Raw genomic sequence first — 13,369 nt, 5'->3', positions numbered from 1 at the left:
AAAGATTCAGGCTTATAATATAGTTTGCCTGATTTTCATACTATAAACAAATAATTTGGGGACAGGGGATTACCATAGTCTGAAATACATGAGATCTAATTGATTGTTCCATACCCACAAAGAGATTCCAATCTTCCATCCATCAAAATTAGACACCTCATCTTCAAGGAAAGTAAATAGGCATGTTCAAAACTAAAAAAGTACAAATTTATGGTATTCATTCTAAACTGGAAATATTTATGAAACAATTTTCTATAACAGTGGTGGACAAAATCCATATAATTTATTAAATGCCGTTTTAGTAAACCTCAAGGTTAAGTGACTACCATCTACATCATTCATTAGTTACACTTTTGTTTATATATGTGCGTTTTTTAAAAAAAAACTCCTCAGACTATGAGGTTCTTCCTGGTTAGAAACATTTCTTTCAAGTTAAAAGTATCCTAGCAATACACCTTCCATATAGAGAAAAATATCAGTTGATAGGAATTACACCTTCTATATAGAGTAATATCAGTTCATAGAGAGGCAGTATAAGTTACTAAAAAGAACCTAAAGCAAAGTCATCTACTGGTTTCCTCATTGTAAAATGAGAATACTATCTGTTCTACTTATGCCATGCATTAACATAACAAAGCGAGAATAACGAAATTACTATGCCACACAAAATACTCAAAAATTAAAGAAACTAGAGAAAGGACTGATGTCAAATTCTGTGAATTATTTTTTAAGACAGTAAGGGGAGTATTCAACAATGCATAGGATACCAAATCAATATCAACCTCAAAAGTTGCTGGTCTTCCCACCAAAGGTCTTATAAAAAGTACTGCCATATAAAGAACTATTACTTTCAAAAAGCCTCAACCTTGGCTTAACTGTTAACAGACATGAATTCCCTTACCCCTTTGCCTTTCCCCTACTGACTCAGTTCCACATTTCCTCCTGGCCCCTAACATCTTCCTCCCACACAAAGAAACTGCTCCCAGCAAAGTACCTTTAGCGTTTTCCACCTGATGGCAGCCCTCCTTGATCTGATCACTGCTGTATTCATCCTCCACCTAAAATCAACGCCCACTCCATCCTCTCAGAGGACTCTCTCCCTCTCTCTCCTCCTCACTACTATGAAGCATACCATCATCACGGAATGGAGCTTCTGGAGTTCCTACTCTCTGACAATTTCTAGTTAGGAGATCCAAGAGAAGCTGCTTCTGCTGATACTGTACTACTATAGATGAAACTGTGTTTCTGCATCCCAAAGTTGGAATCCTGTATTTGTACTTGTCTTACTCTGTGTTAGATTCAGTGATGGGGATTCAGAGAACACAGTTCTGCTTCAAAGAAGTAATAGAAAAAATAAGATGACTGTTTAAATATAATACAATGTCAAAATTAATAAGTAATAGATAACGGGGAGGTTCCATAATATCACTGGTATTATCTTTCAACTACTAAGCTTTTGTGGGCTAAAAACTGAGACCTAATTATTTTAATACAAAGTTTCTAGAAGAAAATTACATGTTTTTGTTAGGCCTTGAAATTCCTTGACTGTTCCGACAGCATTCTACACAGATGTTTTCATTTCCTCTAATCTTCCACAGCATCTAACTCGCATTCTTCAATTCTCACATAAGAGCACAAGTTGGTCTTTTCTTAAATGCTCATTTTAATGTGCCTTATACGTTTAAGGAATTCTACATTTAACAGCTCATTTTAAGAAATAACAACCTGGAATACAACGTACCAGCCGGACAAAACAAATCAGATGAAGATTCAGCAACGTGCCCAGATCATAGGAAAGAAGCCGAGGAGGGACCACAAGAGTTACATGAAGACTAATGTGCAACTGAAACACAGGCACATAAAGTAACAAGCCTTTCACAGGACGCGACAGGACCCACACCAAACACATTCAAGGTCACTGACGTGGGGACAGGACGCAACAGGACCCACACCAAACACATTCAAGGTCACTGACGTGGGGACAAGTTTTAAAAGAAAACAGAGGAGCAGTCCTTCAATGAGCCAATGCCGACAGGTGTGATGCAGACTGAGGAATATCATTACTCAACACCCCCGTATAGAGGTTAAAAACTGATACTTCAGACAAAGCCATCCTCTTTCATAACCAACAGTCGCCCAAAATTTAAACAATTTTTTTAATTGTGGTAAAATACACATAAGGTAAAATTTACCATTTCAACCATTTTTAAGTGTACGGTTAACAGTAATTTTTTTTAAGTTGTCATTGTCCTTTTAACACCTTTGATTGTGTAGCAGGGTGAATAATCTTCTTCTGATTATTTTCTACTCTAAAAAAATTACGAAAGCATCTGGTATTTATAAAAATAAATATTTATTGAACACTTACAGGGAGCCCTAAGGGTATCAGACACCATTATCATATACTCTACTAAGGTCAAAGATTTAAATTTCATTTGCCAAAAGAGTGACAAAGACGCAACAGATCAAGTTCACAAGTTGTTTCAGTTTTTCCTTTAAGCACTGTAATCCAGGAAAAGAAGGATCTGGATTTCTCCTACAGTACTGCCTTTGAGCAGTGTGCTAGAAGATGTTCCAGGACCCCCTCCCTTAGCCCCCGGGAGGGAGAAGAAAACAAGAGGGAAAAAGAGTTTCACAAGAAACTTGGAGAGGAAAAACACTGGTGATTTGCTCTCCCTTCCTCTTCTTCGGCTAGTGTGGCCCTTTATTTAACCCTCTGTTTCCAGTTAGGATAAAAGTTGACCTGATTAACTAAATCTGTGGCAGTTTCAAAACCAGGTGGAAATGATGTGTCTGAGAGTGCGCATTCCCCTCAGGACAGAGGATACTGGAAAAGGAGAGTAAATAAGAAAGAATTATTGATCTGAATAATCCACTTTACGAGCACTTCCAGTTGACAGATTGAATTAATCTGCAGTGATCACTACTCCCTACACCAAAAAGTTTCGGAGAAAATTTAACTAGGTGACTTCCTAAGGCTGCCAAGCGACTGACTTTCGGTTACTGGCACAGGGTGAGCACCCTGCTGAGACTGTACTATCTACTCACGTGAACGTTTCATCCTCCAGAAGTCGAAGAGCACAACAATGTAAACCAATGATTTAATCCACTGTAAAGGTGATCGTTCAGGATTTTTTTTTTTAAATATTAAATGTTACTGAATCTTTTACTATCAACCTGATAGGAAGTATTGCACTTGTTAAACTAAAGGAGTTACACAATTTCCACAGGTGTAAACATAGCTAACTAATCCCCTTTAACCGAAACCCTTAAGAGAGCTTCTATGAAACTTCAACTCCCCAAGGTCATTTAGGCCATGTCCACTGAGGCAAAAGGTGAATGTGCCCTGTGCAAGAAGAGAACTTGTTTCCTAAAATGGATAAGCCCTCTCCCAAGGATGCGAGGAATAGGCACTGCCCAGGAAAAGCAGTATCTGAGTGGCAGATGTGACCACTCTTATCACACCCTTTCAATCCCAACTTCAAGTAAGATGAGCAGGGTCTTGGCTAGCAAATTCTGAGTTAGTAAAGGAGCAGCTAACATATTTGTGAGAATCTTGTAATAATCAAGAAAAGATATGAAATAAATATGGGGAAGGGATTAAAAAAAATCAAGAGCAATGAAGCCTGTATTCAATGAGATTTGTTTTATTACTACATGAACAATTTCTTACCTTGTGGAACACTCTTCTGAGAAAAATAGATACAATTTTGTTCCTAAAAGAATTTCAGGTAGAAAAGTTGACATGTTAGTTTCAAAACACAAAGTCTCTTGAAAATGAAAATTACAAAATGCTAATATAGTACATTCAGAATACTATGACACTTGTATTACCAAAGCTTAAAAAACAGTAAGTCTCTAATAAGAAAAGTACTTTATTTTTATAAGAATATTTACAATAAAAATTATTCTTATTATTACAGAAATACTTATTCTACTATCAAATCATTTTTGCTAGGTATATAATGATGAGTGGCATATTTTCACGTTCTAAAACATCAGTACTCAATTGGCTTTTACTCTTGCCAAGCTTTGATATTCTGAAGGGTATTTTCTTTTTAGGTATAATCCACATCATAAAGTTCATCACTTAAAAGTATAAAATTCAGTGGTTTTGACTATATTCACAAAGTTCTGTAACCATTACTACCATCTAATTCCAGAATATATTCATCACCCCAATCAGAAACCCCGTACTGAAGGGTACATTGTCATTCATAGGGAGAAACATCTTAAATTTAATTTTACAAGATAAACAAGAAGCATACTCTTTATAACACTATGATCAAAATTATGTTTTTTTAAAAATATGCAGAACAAACACTGGTAGGGAATTTGTACTAAAATCCAAAATACAAACAGAAATACAAGTTGACACTTTATAAAATGTCCACTATACTTTTTATTAAATATTTTTTAAAGTAGATAAAATAAGTATAAAGTTGAAAAAAAAATAGGCCACACTTACTAATCTTGTTGCAAAGCCACAGCTGCATCTTACTTTATGACAAATTGACTGTTTCATCACTTTTGCATCTGGGCATCTACTTCTTAACGGTCATTTCTGAAATAAAGATGTATTAATTAAGAATATATTATAACAAAAACATAAAATCTTTAAGGACAATTATCTAGATTTTAGTGACTAGAGCGGAACTCTTCAAACAGTTCTTGAGCAACCTTCTGATAAAATCATCAACAGCCTGAGCAGGGTGAGGTGAGAGGGACAGAACACAGGCTGGCAACCCGCAGAATTAGAATTACACAGTGACGCGACACGTCTGAGGATAAACATCTACAAACTGCTCAGTCCTCAATCCTTTTCACTCACCAGGGTCTTGCAACTCCTAAGAATGCCATTTATAGACTGGAAAAAGAGAAAGAAGACAGAGAAGAGGAGCCCTAAAACTGCACATCTGAAAACAAATTAAGAGCTTCTTTATTATGCTTGTCTATTTCCCCCTCATACTACAGAAAGTAAGCTCAGGAGATTTCTGTAGGTTTAATTCACTGATCTTTGGAGCACCTAAGACAATGACTGCCATGCAGTAAGCGCTCAGTAAATACTTATTGACAGAATGGGTAAACTGATGAATGATTTCACTTTTGATGAACTATTTAATCTGACTATTCAAAAGGGCAATCTCAAAAGTTTCTTCCACACAAACACCACTGATGTTAATGCCAACTAAAACATCATTATTGTTTTGTTCCTTGATAAGCAAAGCCCACAATTAAAAGACAATCAAGACATGGTCCCAACCCTGAAGGAAAAGAACAAAGGCATATACCACTTTGTAATTGTTAGTGCAACCTTTGGGAAAGACTCCTAGAAGGGGAACTGATTGATATGCAATTTTGCTAAATATTGCCAAATGGTGTGGGTGGGGATCTTTTTCTTTTTCAAACCTGTATGTTCTTTGAGGTGCTTGTTGCGGAGACTGCTAGGAATATTAAGAGAAAACGTTTCATAAGGAGTAAAAAGCTGACAGATCTCAAGAATAACCCTCAGGGAACCCAGTACTTCCCTACTTCTATCCTGTAGCTGAAGTAGTATTCCAAAAAATGCTACTTTTTTTGTAAAACAGTGGGGGAATACAAATATTAATACAGACTTACTTCTCCTTTCAAAAGGAAGCAATGGAAGGGGTCAGCCTGGTGGCATAGCGGTTAAGTTCACACCTTTCACTCCAGTGGCCCAGGGTTCTCTGGTTCGGATCCTGGGGTGCAGACCTACGCATCACTAATAAAGCTATGCTGTGGCACACATCCCACATATAAAGTAGAAGATGGGCACGGATGTCAGCTCAGGGCCAATCTTCCTCAGCAAGGAGAGGAGGATTGGCAGCAGATGTTAGCTCAGGGCTAATCTTCCTCAAAAAAAAAACCCCATAAGCAATGGAGAGATAAAACCAAAACCATTTTTAAATGGTTATCTACAGAGAAAAGAGAAAGCAGGGTAGAAAGGAGAGGGATGGAAGTAGACTTCTCAGAACATACCTTGTTTTACAGTTTTAACTTTGGAGAACTGTTTTGAGATCAAATGAATATCAAAAGATAATGACATTTTGAACATCAAAATGCTAACGACTACCACTGACTGAAACATTAAATACATTTTAAAAATTCACGGTCATCTTTGGAAGTTGCTAGGGCATTAACTTATTATTCTGAAAACTGATAAAGGGAAAGAATCAAGCATTTATCCTGCCTTTCTTATATGAAAAGTACCCCCAGAGAAACAAGCAGTCAATAAGTGAAAACTCTTTTTTATAGGATTCTGAATAATAAAGGTAGAAGGAATGATAGGATTAGAAAATCACCATTGTGTCCCCCTAATGAAATTATGAACCTAAAAAGCAATGAATGGTTGCTAAAACCACTACGTAAAAGTTGATCGGAAAATTAATAATAGATAAATCAGGCTGACAAAACTTGAACCCAGTAATTAATCTTAATGTCATTAAAAATGGGTCAATCAGACATTATGCGCAGAAGTATTCATCACTATCCACTAAGTGTTCACTCTGGGAGCTCCAGTTTCAAAAGACATCCATAATATTACCACTTCCACTCTTACCATCATGGTCCCAGCAACTCACTTGTCACGGATTTGATCTCCCAGCCTCTCCCCTGTTCACCTCCACAAGTCAGTCAGTCAGTTAGTCCTTTTCAAAAGAAAGTCAGATCACATCATTCTTCTGTTCAAACCCTCTAATTGACTCCATCTCACTAGTCTAAAAGCCAAAGTCCTTACAAAGGCCAAAAGCACTATAATCTGACATTTCCCTTCCTGATCTCTAACCTACCACTCTCCCCCTTGCTCGCCCCATTCTAGCCACATGGCTCTCTGTCCTTAAACGCATGAGCAAGTTCTCACTTCAGGCACCAGGACTTGGGTTCCCTCTGCCGGGAACACCAGATATCGCTCTGGTTTATTCCTCCTCCCCTTCCTGTAGGACTAGGTTTTTACAAGTTATCTCATCAAAGAAATATGCCCCGGTACCCCAGGCAAGCCCAAAATATCTGTCTCGGATCTCCTTATCTGGCAGAGAATATACAAGGAGAAATAAGTCATAAATTTTGGAGATGATAATCATTTGAAACACAAACATGAATTTTCACATCTTTCTGTCTAAACATCTACAGAGCTATACTGCCCCTTTTAAAAATTCTTATGGTCTCAACTTCAAAGAATTAATGAAGATATAGCTACCATCGTGTGGTTTTACTTATTTGGTTGTTGTTTTGTTTTAAAATCATCTATACCATAACTCTAGAAAGGAGTGGTGGAAAAACTGGAATTAAATGAATCCCATTAAAAAACAGCAACTAGTAAAATAAATGGCATTCCCTTTCCTCCTACTCCTTTAGGGATCTCTGTTTAGGATTACGTTATAAAGTTCCAAGTAATCTCAAGAAAAGTTTTAAGTACTTTCAAATTTATCTGTTCCCTTTAGGCACCATGACCACCAGAGAGAATCAAAAGAACTCACTAACGCTAACATGACTAGACTAGCTAAGACATGGTAGGGATGTTTGAACTTAATTATTTTTCTTTAAATAAACAAACGCCCCTGGGCTAAGGCCTCCTCTGCCTTTGAAACATCCTGTGGCTGGCAAGCTTCAGGGTCTTAAGAGAGACAGCCAGGGGACAGAAAAAACAGCAAGTATGAATCAGTGATCACATTTAATAGTCTCTGAAGACCAAAACAAAGATACTAGTTCTGGCAAGAGCTCGCTAGAATTGCCCAAAAACTGACTTATCCACATACCTTTCATCTGAACAATCTATTTTCACTTAGTTTAAGGTTCACAAAGCATTTGTTATGGGCCTATCAGACTTTAGGTACATAAATAAACCAAAAGTACAAGGAAAACAATCACTAGGGGTTCTAAGATGAAATTTAATGTTAAAATCTGCTTTGTTTGGGGTAGGGGGTGAGGAGAATCCTTGAATATTTTTGTGTAGAAACATCTCCATTCAGTTGGAAATCAGACTTTAGCAAGTTCAATCACTTGAAATAAGGCTAGTGACAGTAAAGTAACCTTTACTGAACAACTTCTCTGTGCCAGATACTTACATTAGCTCACTCAATCCTCAGAACCTCCCTCTGCGAAAGGTCCTAACAAAACACACAGAGCGGTTAAATAACTTGTCCAAACCACAGAGAGAGTGCTCCAGGATCCAAAATCTCAGTCTTTCTATTTTCACTATCATAACCTGCAGTAAACTGAAATAAAATTATTAGTCACAAATACCACATTTGCACCATACGAGTACCTGTAAACTCAGGCTGCTCAAGTGAGAAATCCGTCCTGTTCTTCCAAGGCTGCTTTAGATAAGAGGTCAAAGGGAAAGTTTGCTGCTGTTCACTAACAAGAAACCTGTGGCAATAAGCAGTGAATCAGAGGAACACGCCACACTGAGGCCTGCAGGACTGAGTGGGAGTGAGCTCCACACCGCACAGTGCACTGAGCGGCATTCGTTCCTAACAATTAACCTGAATCACCTCTAAGTGACTGACGGATATGATACTACGTATGCTCTGAGAAGTCAAGGAAGAAATGTGAAGACTTAACAGAGTGGGTACACAGGTGTTTACCAAAACAGTTTCTGTACTTTCCTGAATGTTTGAAATACTTCTCTTTCTCTCTTGATATAGATATACAGACACAGACACACACACACACATTAAAGTATTCCATTTCTTAAAATTTACAAGTTTATTAGAGTTATGATTCCTAATTTTCCTTTTCTGGAAAAGTCTTTCATGTGGAACACCTTAGTTCCCAACACTATGGGATAACACATATCGGCCTCAGTTCTTCATATTCAACAGAATCTGATTTTTAATGTGTCATTAATTGGAAAATATTTTGTAGGAATATTTTCTTTCAAAACTGTAAACTTAATCTGTCATTTGATGCATCCACTGCCTTTCACAGAGTAAAAGTAACATACCCATTCTAAAATAAAAATCAAGGCAATTACTTAATTATCAGGACACATTACTCAGGAAATGTGGCCTTGCTACATGAATGTCTCAATTATTTGGAGAAAGTGAAAATTCCTTGGAACAAATTATCCCCATTGACTAAAAAACATGCCAGTGAAAGAACTTACTGCTCTACACAGAGCAGAGACTCAGATTGAAGATTTAAAGTTTCCCAAAGACCTGAATACATATGCTAGGCTTGCAAATACTTGATTGTGTCCCGGGAATTTTCAGCATAAATTAACACTAAATAAAAAACCTCCCTCACAATCTCATCCACTGCACTGATGGTGAAGAAAGATGAAGGAGAGGGAAGGGAGGACACACTTGCCCAGGACACTAATGATAAATAATACCACCTTATTTTTACAAAACCTTACGATTTTAGTGTTTCTTTCTCGACAGAAAAACAGTGTGTTTGCAGATCTATCATTAAGACCAAACAAAGATACTGAAACGGTCTGTGTGGTTTTGAAGTCAATGTCGGGAGGTATCACCCATGGCACTTGCTGTTTTGCTTTGTATTTTAACAATATGGAAGTGCACACAGCACAGAGTATGTATGGTTTCTTGAAACTCGACCATACACACAATCTCTCCTTACAACTAGCATTTGTCTCTCTCTCTCCCTCCCCTTCCTTTGCACACTCTCACGCAAAGTATGAATAATTATTTTTAAAAACTTCTGTTTCATAGACAAACATGCTACACACATTCTGGCCAAGATATAAAATGTACTTCTTAGTAGGAAATCTTCATGACATCTTCACATGTGATTCTACGTAGAACATCAAGGTAAATATTTCCAGAGTTAGTTTCTTTCCATGTCTTCAACATTAAACATAATGCAGACATACACAAATCTAGACATCGCAGAGCCCACGGCTTTACTCTTCTTCATGAATTTTAATACAACACACAATAAAATATTCACCAGGGAGAGTAGCTTGGTGTGAAAGTAGGTTTGCCTTTGGCCCTATTCCGGGGAGATGAGTTACTTGAATACCAAATAACCTCTTAGTAACTGACAGCCTCTTCAAGAAGGCTGTGTAAGTGTAAGTGCCCCACAGACTGTCACCTAACTCCAGTAACTTCCTCAAGAGTGGAAACCATTTTTATAAAGCTCATGTCAGCCTTTTTATTTTACAGAAAATAATCCATAACTTCAAAAATAGAAGTCAACGGAGAGTTACATCTTTCCCTAAACTATTCCTTTATCTGCCAGGAGGAAAATACTATCTTCATTCTTTAGTAGTTCTGGTAGGCTCTACATATTTTTCAGCAATGCCATACAGACAAGTTTTCCCCACAACCAAACTCTAAGACAATTTCTCCTGGTGGGCATTGTACGAGGCTGTGACAAGGAAAGAAGGAATGACCAATGTCTTCAACCAGTTTCCAGCAAACTGAAAAGTGGTATTCATGTCTCATGAAAGGACCTTCCATAGATAAACCCACATCCCAAAGCCCTCAATTCAAGCTGTACCTGTTTCCTCTGAACTACAGCTACGGAATACTGTTTCTCCTACAATCCACAAAACCTTTAGGTACAGTCATAGCTAATTCAAAGGAATTCGGTGGCCCTCCGTAACTTGTGTCTCCCTCATTATATATAAAGAACTTGCTTAATATTCTATATTTAAAACACATGTAGGAAAAAAATGCTATGAAGGAGGGTAAGAAAGATAAACCTCATAAACTGGCCATATTAAAAATAACAACAGCACAGCCAGAAGGACCTACAACTAGAATATACAACTATGTATTGGGGGGCTTTGGGGAGAAGAAGAAGAAGAAAAAAAAAGATTGGCAACAGATGTTAGCTCAGGTGCCAATCTTTAAAAAATTAAAATCAAAATAAATAAATAAATAAATAAATAAAATAAGAGATGGGGGGACCTGTAAAATCATTTTATATTTTACAGGTGAAGAAACTGAAGCAGCTTATGAGCAAGGAAAGAACTGAAGTTCACATTATAAATGGTGTTTTCTCCCAACATTATCCCTTCCAACAAATCTATAACAGGTATTTTAGCTTAATACAAACATAACATGTAATCAGAACAGATTGCAATGTTGAAGAGTTTAAATAAACGCATGAATTCTGAGCACAGTATATAAGTTAAGGGAAATTAGAAATGGTCCCTGTGTCTTTTAGGAACGCCAGAATTCCAATAAATAACCTCTTTCCTTGGTGCAGCTCCTTAGGACAGTCTGAGCTGGAGGGATCACTGCTCTGGCCCAGAATGGCATTTCTTATACAGATGACTAATTAAATTCACCATTAGCTAATGTCCATAAAGATTAAAAAACTGTGCATATGCTAACATCCTGTTTTCAACCTGGTAGCTTAAGAAAAGGACTAGTGCCCGTGTAAGGATTGCTGGGCCACTACAACAGCTCATAAAAGAGGCATAAATCTCAAAGTAAAGTAGTGGAATAGCAGAGTATACAACATCAATTGGATTTATACAAAAATCCATTGTATACAGCCTGCACTGGACCAAAAACAAAAAATTCATAAAGAAATACGAGTTCTCAAATTAAAATTTATATCCTAGGAAAGATCAGATGGAGGTAAGGACAAAAAGCATAGTATACTCAATATTAAAAATGTTATACTTAAAGAGGACAAAAATCACTTTTAATTTTATGGACATTTACCTTACATCTCTAGCACCCAACTCACATTTAGCCTGTCCACAAGAGCATGTGTGTGGAAGGGCACCTGATCAACTCACATTCACAAAGCTATAGCTGCCCATTTAGTTCCAAAGGCACAAGTGGATAAAATGACATTATTACAAAGTGCTGTTTTGGTAGCATAAAAAAATCAGCAGGACAGATAGACTTGTACTAAAGGAATAATTAACAAGAGCTGTGGTTTATGCAGAAATACTCCAGCATGGGTGACATCACAGCAACTATGGCAGTTTGTCTTTACGATTTCTCCCCACAAACCAAGTTGGATACATCCCAAGTTAAATAACAGCTCCTGTTTATTACTCCTAGATATCACATATTTTTTTAGCTTTAAAATAGAAGTACATAAGTCAATTTAAAATGCAAATTGGTACAGAGGCTTAAAACTTAACTGTGTACTCTAGAGAAAGCAGTGCTTCTAACCTTAAAAAAAAAAGCCCTCACTGACTTTCCTAAGCAAAGGGAGAGTTTCACTGTTTTTCAAGCTACCATAACAAATAACAAAGGACATAAAGAATGCTGCTTGTGGGACAGCACGTGCCCCTACTCCTTCCATCCATATTGTCTCTGTCTCTCCAGGCGGTGGGGGAGCGGGATGCCGTGGGTGTGTGCGGTGTTTCTCCCTCTCCGCCTCAGTCTTGGTCACTCTAGGTACCCCCTCCTTCTTGCCAACCTCTCTCTCACACTCAACAACTGGCTTCCACGTGTTGATACTTGGACAGAAAGCATTTTATCAGGCTGGAGCCTGTGTCTCACAGTCACACAATAAGAAACAGAATCAGAAATTATTCAATTTGTTGAAAATAGATAAAATTAAAGCTGCAAATTTTTAATTTCCTTTAAAATGCCTAAATAGATAGACATGCCATACACAAGATTTTAATAAACTTGTAGAGTCGATCTAACATTTATTTACAGGATTTTGAGCTAAATATATCGGGGGGGGGGAGGGATATTAACAAAGTCGGTATACCACAGCGGTTCCGAGCACGAGCTCTAGAATGGCAGCTCTGAGTGAGTCCCAGCTCGGCAGTGACTGATCTTGGCAGGTCACTGACTCTCTCGACCTACCCATCAGTTCTAACATGGGGACGAGCTGTGACAGTGCCTATAAGACACTCCACACGCAGGGAGCGCTCAGCACACAGCACACCGAGAACAGCAGGTGGAGGGCACGTCCATCCTTATTTCTGTCTGCCCAGCAGCTGAACTTCCCCTGAGGTTTGGGAACTTCCCCACTTTATGATTTAGAAGTTCCAAGAGTTTTCCACATCTAATATTTGAGAACTTCCTCCCATCTTATGATTTCAAAAGGTTAAACACTTTCCCACATGTCCTATACATCTAGGCCCAGCCAGACTAGAAATGGGCACCTACTCAGTGGGAGAAGTAGAGACCAGAGGAAACGCCCTCACACTAACAGCAGAGCAATTGCAGCAAGGTCAAGTCAGGGGCAGAGATGGCAGCACTCGGAGTCATCTAGAGCTAGCAGTGTCACTGGGGCAGGCGGTGGCGTCTGTCAGTCTGTCTCCAGATGGGACTGGCATCCTCGTGGGAACTGTTGTACAGTGTGATTTTGGGCATTGTTTCTGGCTGCTTAGCCCTGAATCTCGTTCTCTAACCCTTGCAACAATTTGACAAGCCACTGAGCTCGACCCAGTAACCTT

At 38.1% G+C, this 13,369-nt stretch overlaps 1 protein-coding gene across 11 annotated transcripts in view; it reads right to left on the bottom strand.

Moving 5' to 3' along the window:
- The window catches only part of FRS2 (fibroblast growth factor receptor substrate 2), a 119,284-nt gene that overhangs the window by 59,734 nt on the left and 46,181 nt on the right, over nucleotides 1-13,369 (bottom strand). For 8 of the 11 annotated variants that reach the window (XM_044755552.2, XM_070494714.1, XM_070494715.1 and 5 more), the window contains 2 exons: nucleotides 4,469-4,564; nucleotides 3,674-3,716 (listed from right to left, as the gene is read on the bottom strand). The exons of 1 other annotated variant lie outside the window; for it this stretch is intronic. The gene's annotated coding sequence lies outside the window, so the exon portion shown is untranslated. Of the gene's footprint in view, nucleotides 1-3,673; nucleotides 3,717-4,468; nucleotides 4,565-6,602; nucleotides 6,857-13,369 lie in introns of those variants that run through there. 2 more of the 11 variants (XM_044755549.2, XM_070494718.1) reach the window with 2 other exon arrangements.

Source organism: Equus asinus, chromosome 22 (genome assembly GCF_041296235.1).
Source record: "Equus asinus isolate D_3611 breed Donkey chromosome 22, EquAss-T2T_v2, whole genome shotgun sequence".
Taxonomy (NCBI): domain Eukaryota; kingdom Metazoa; phylum Chordata; class Mammalia; order Perissodactyla; family Equidae; genus Equus; species Equus asinus.
This window is presented reverse-complemented; position numbering and strand designations above follow the sequence as displayed.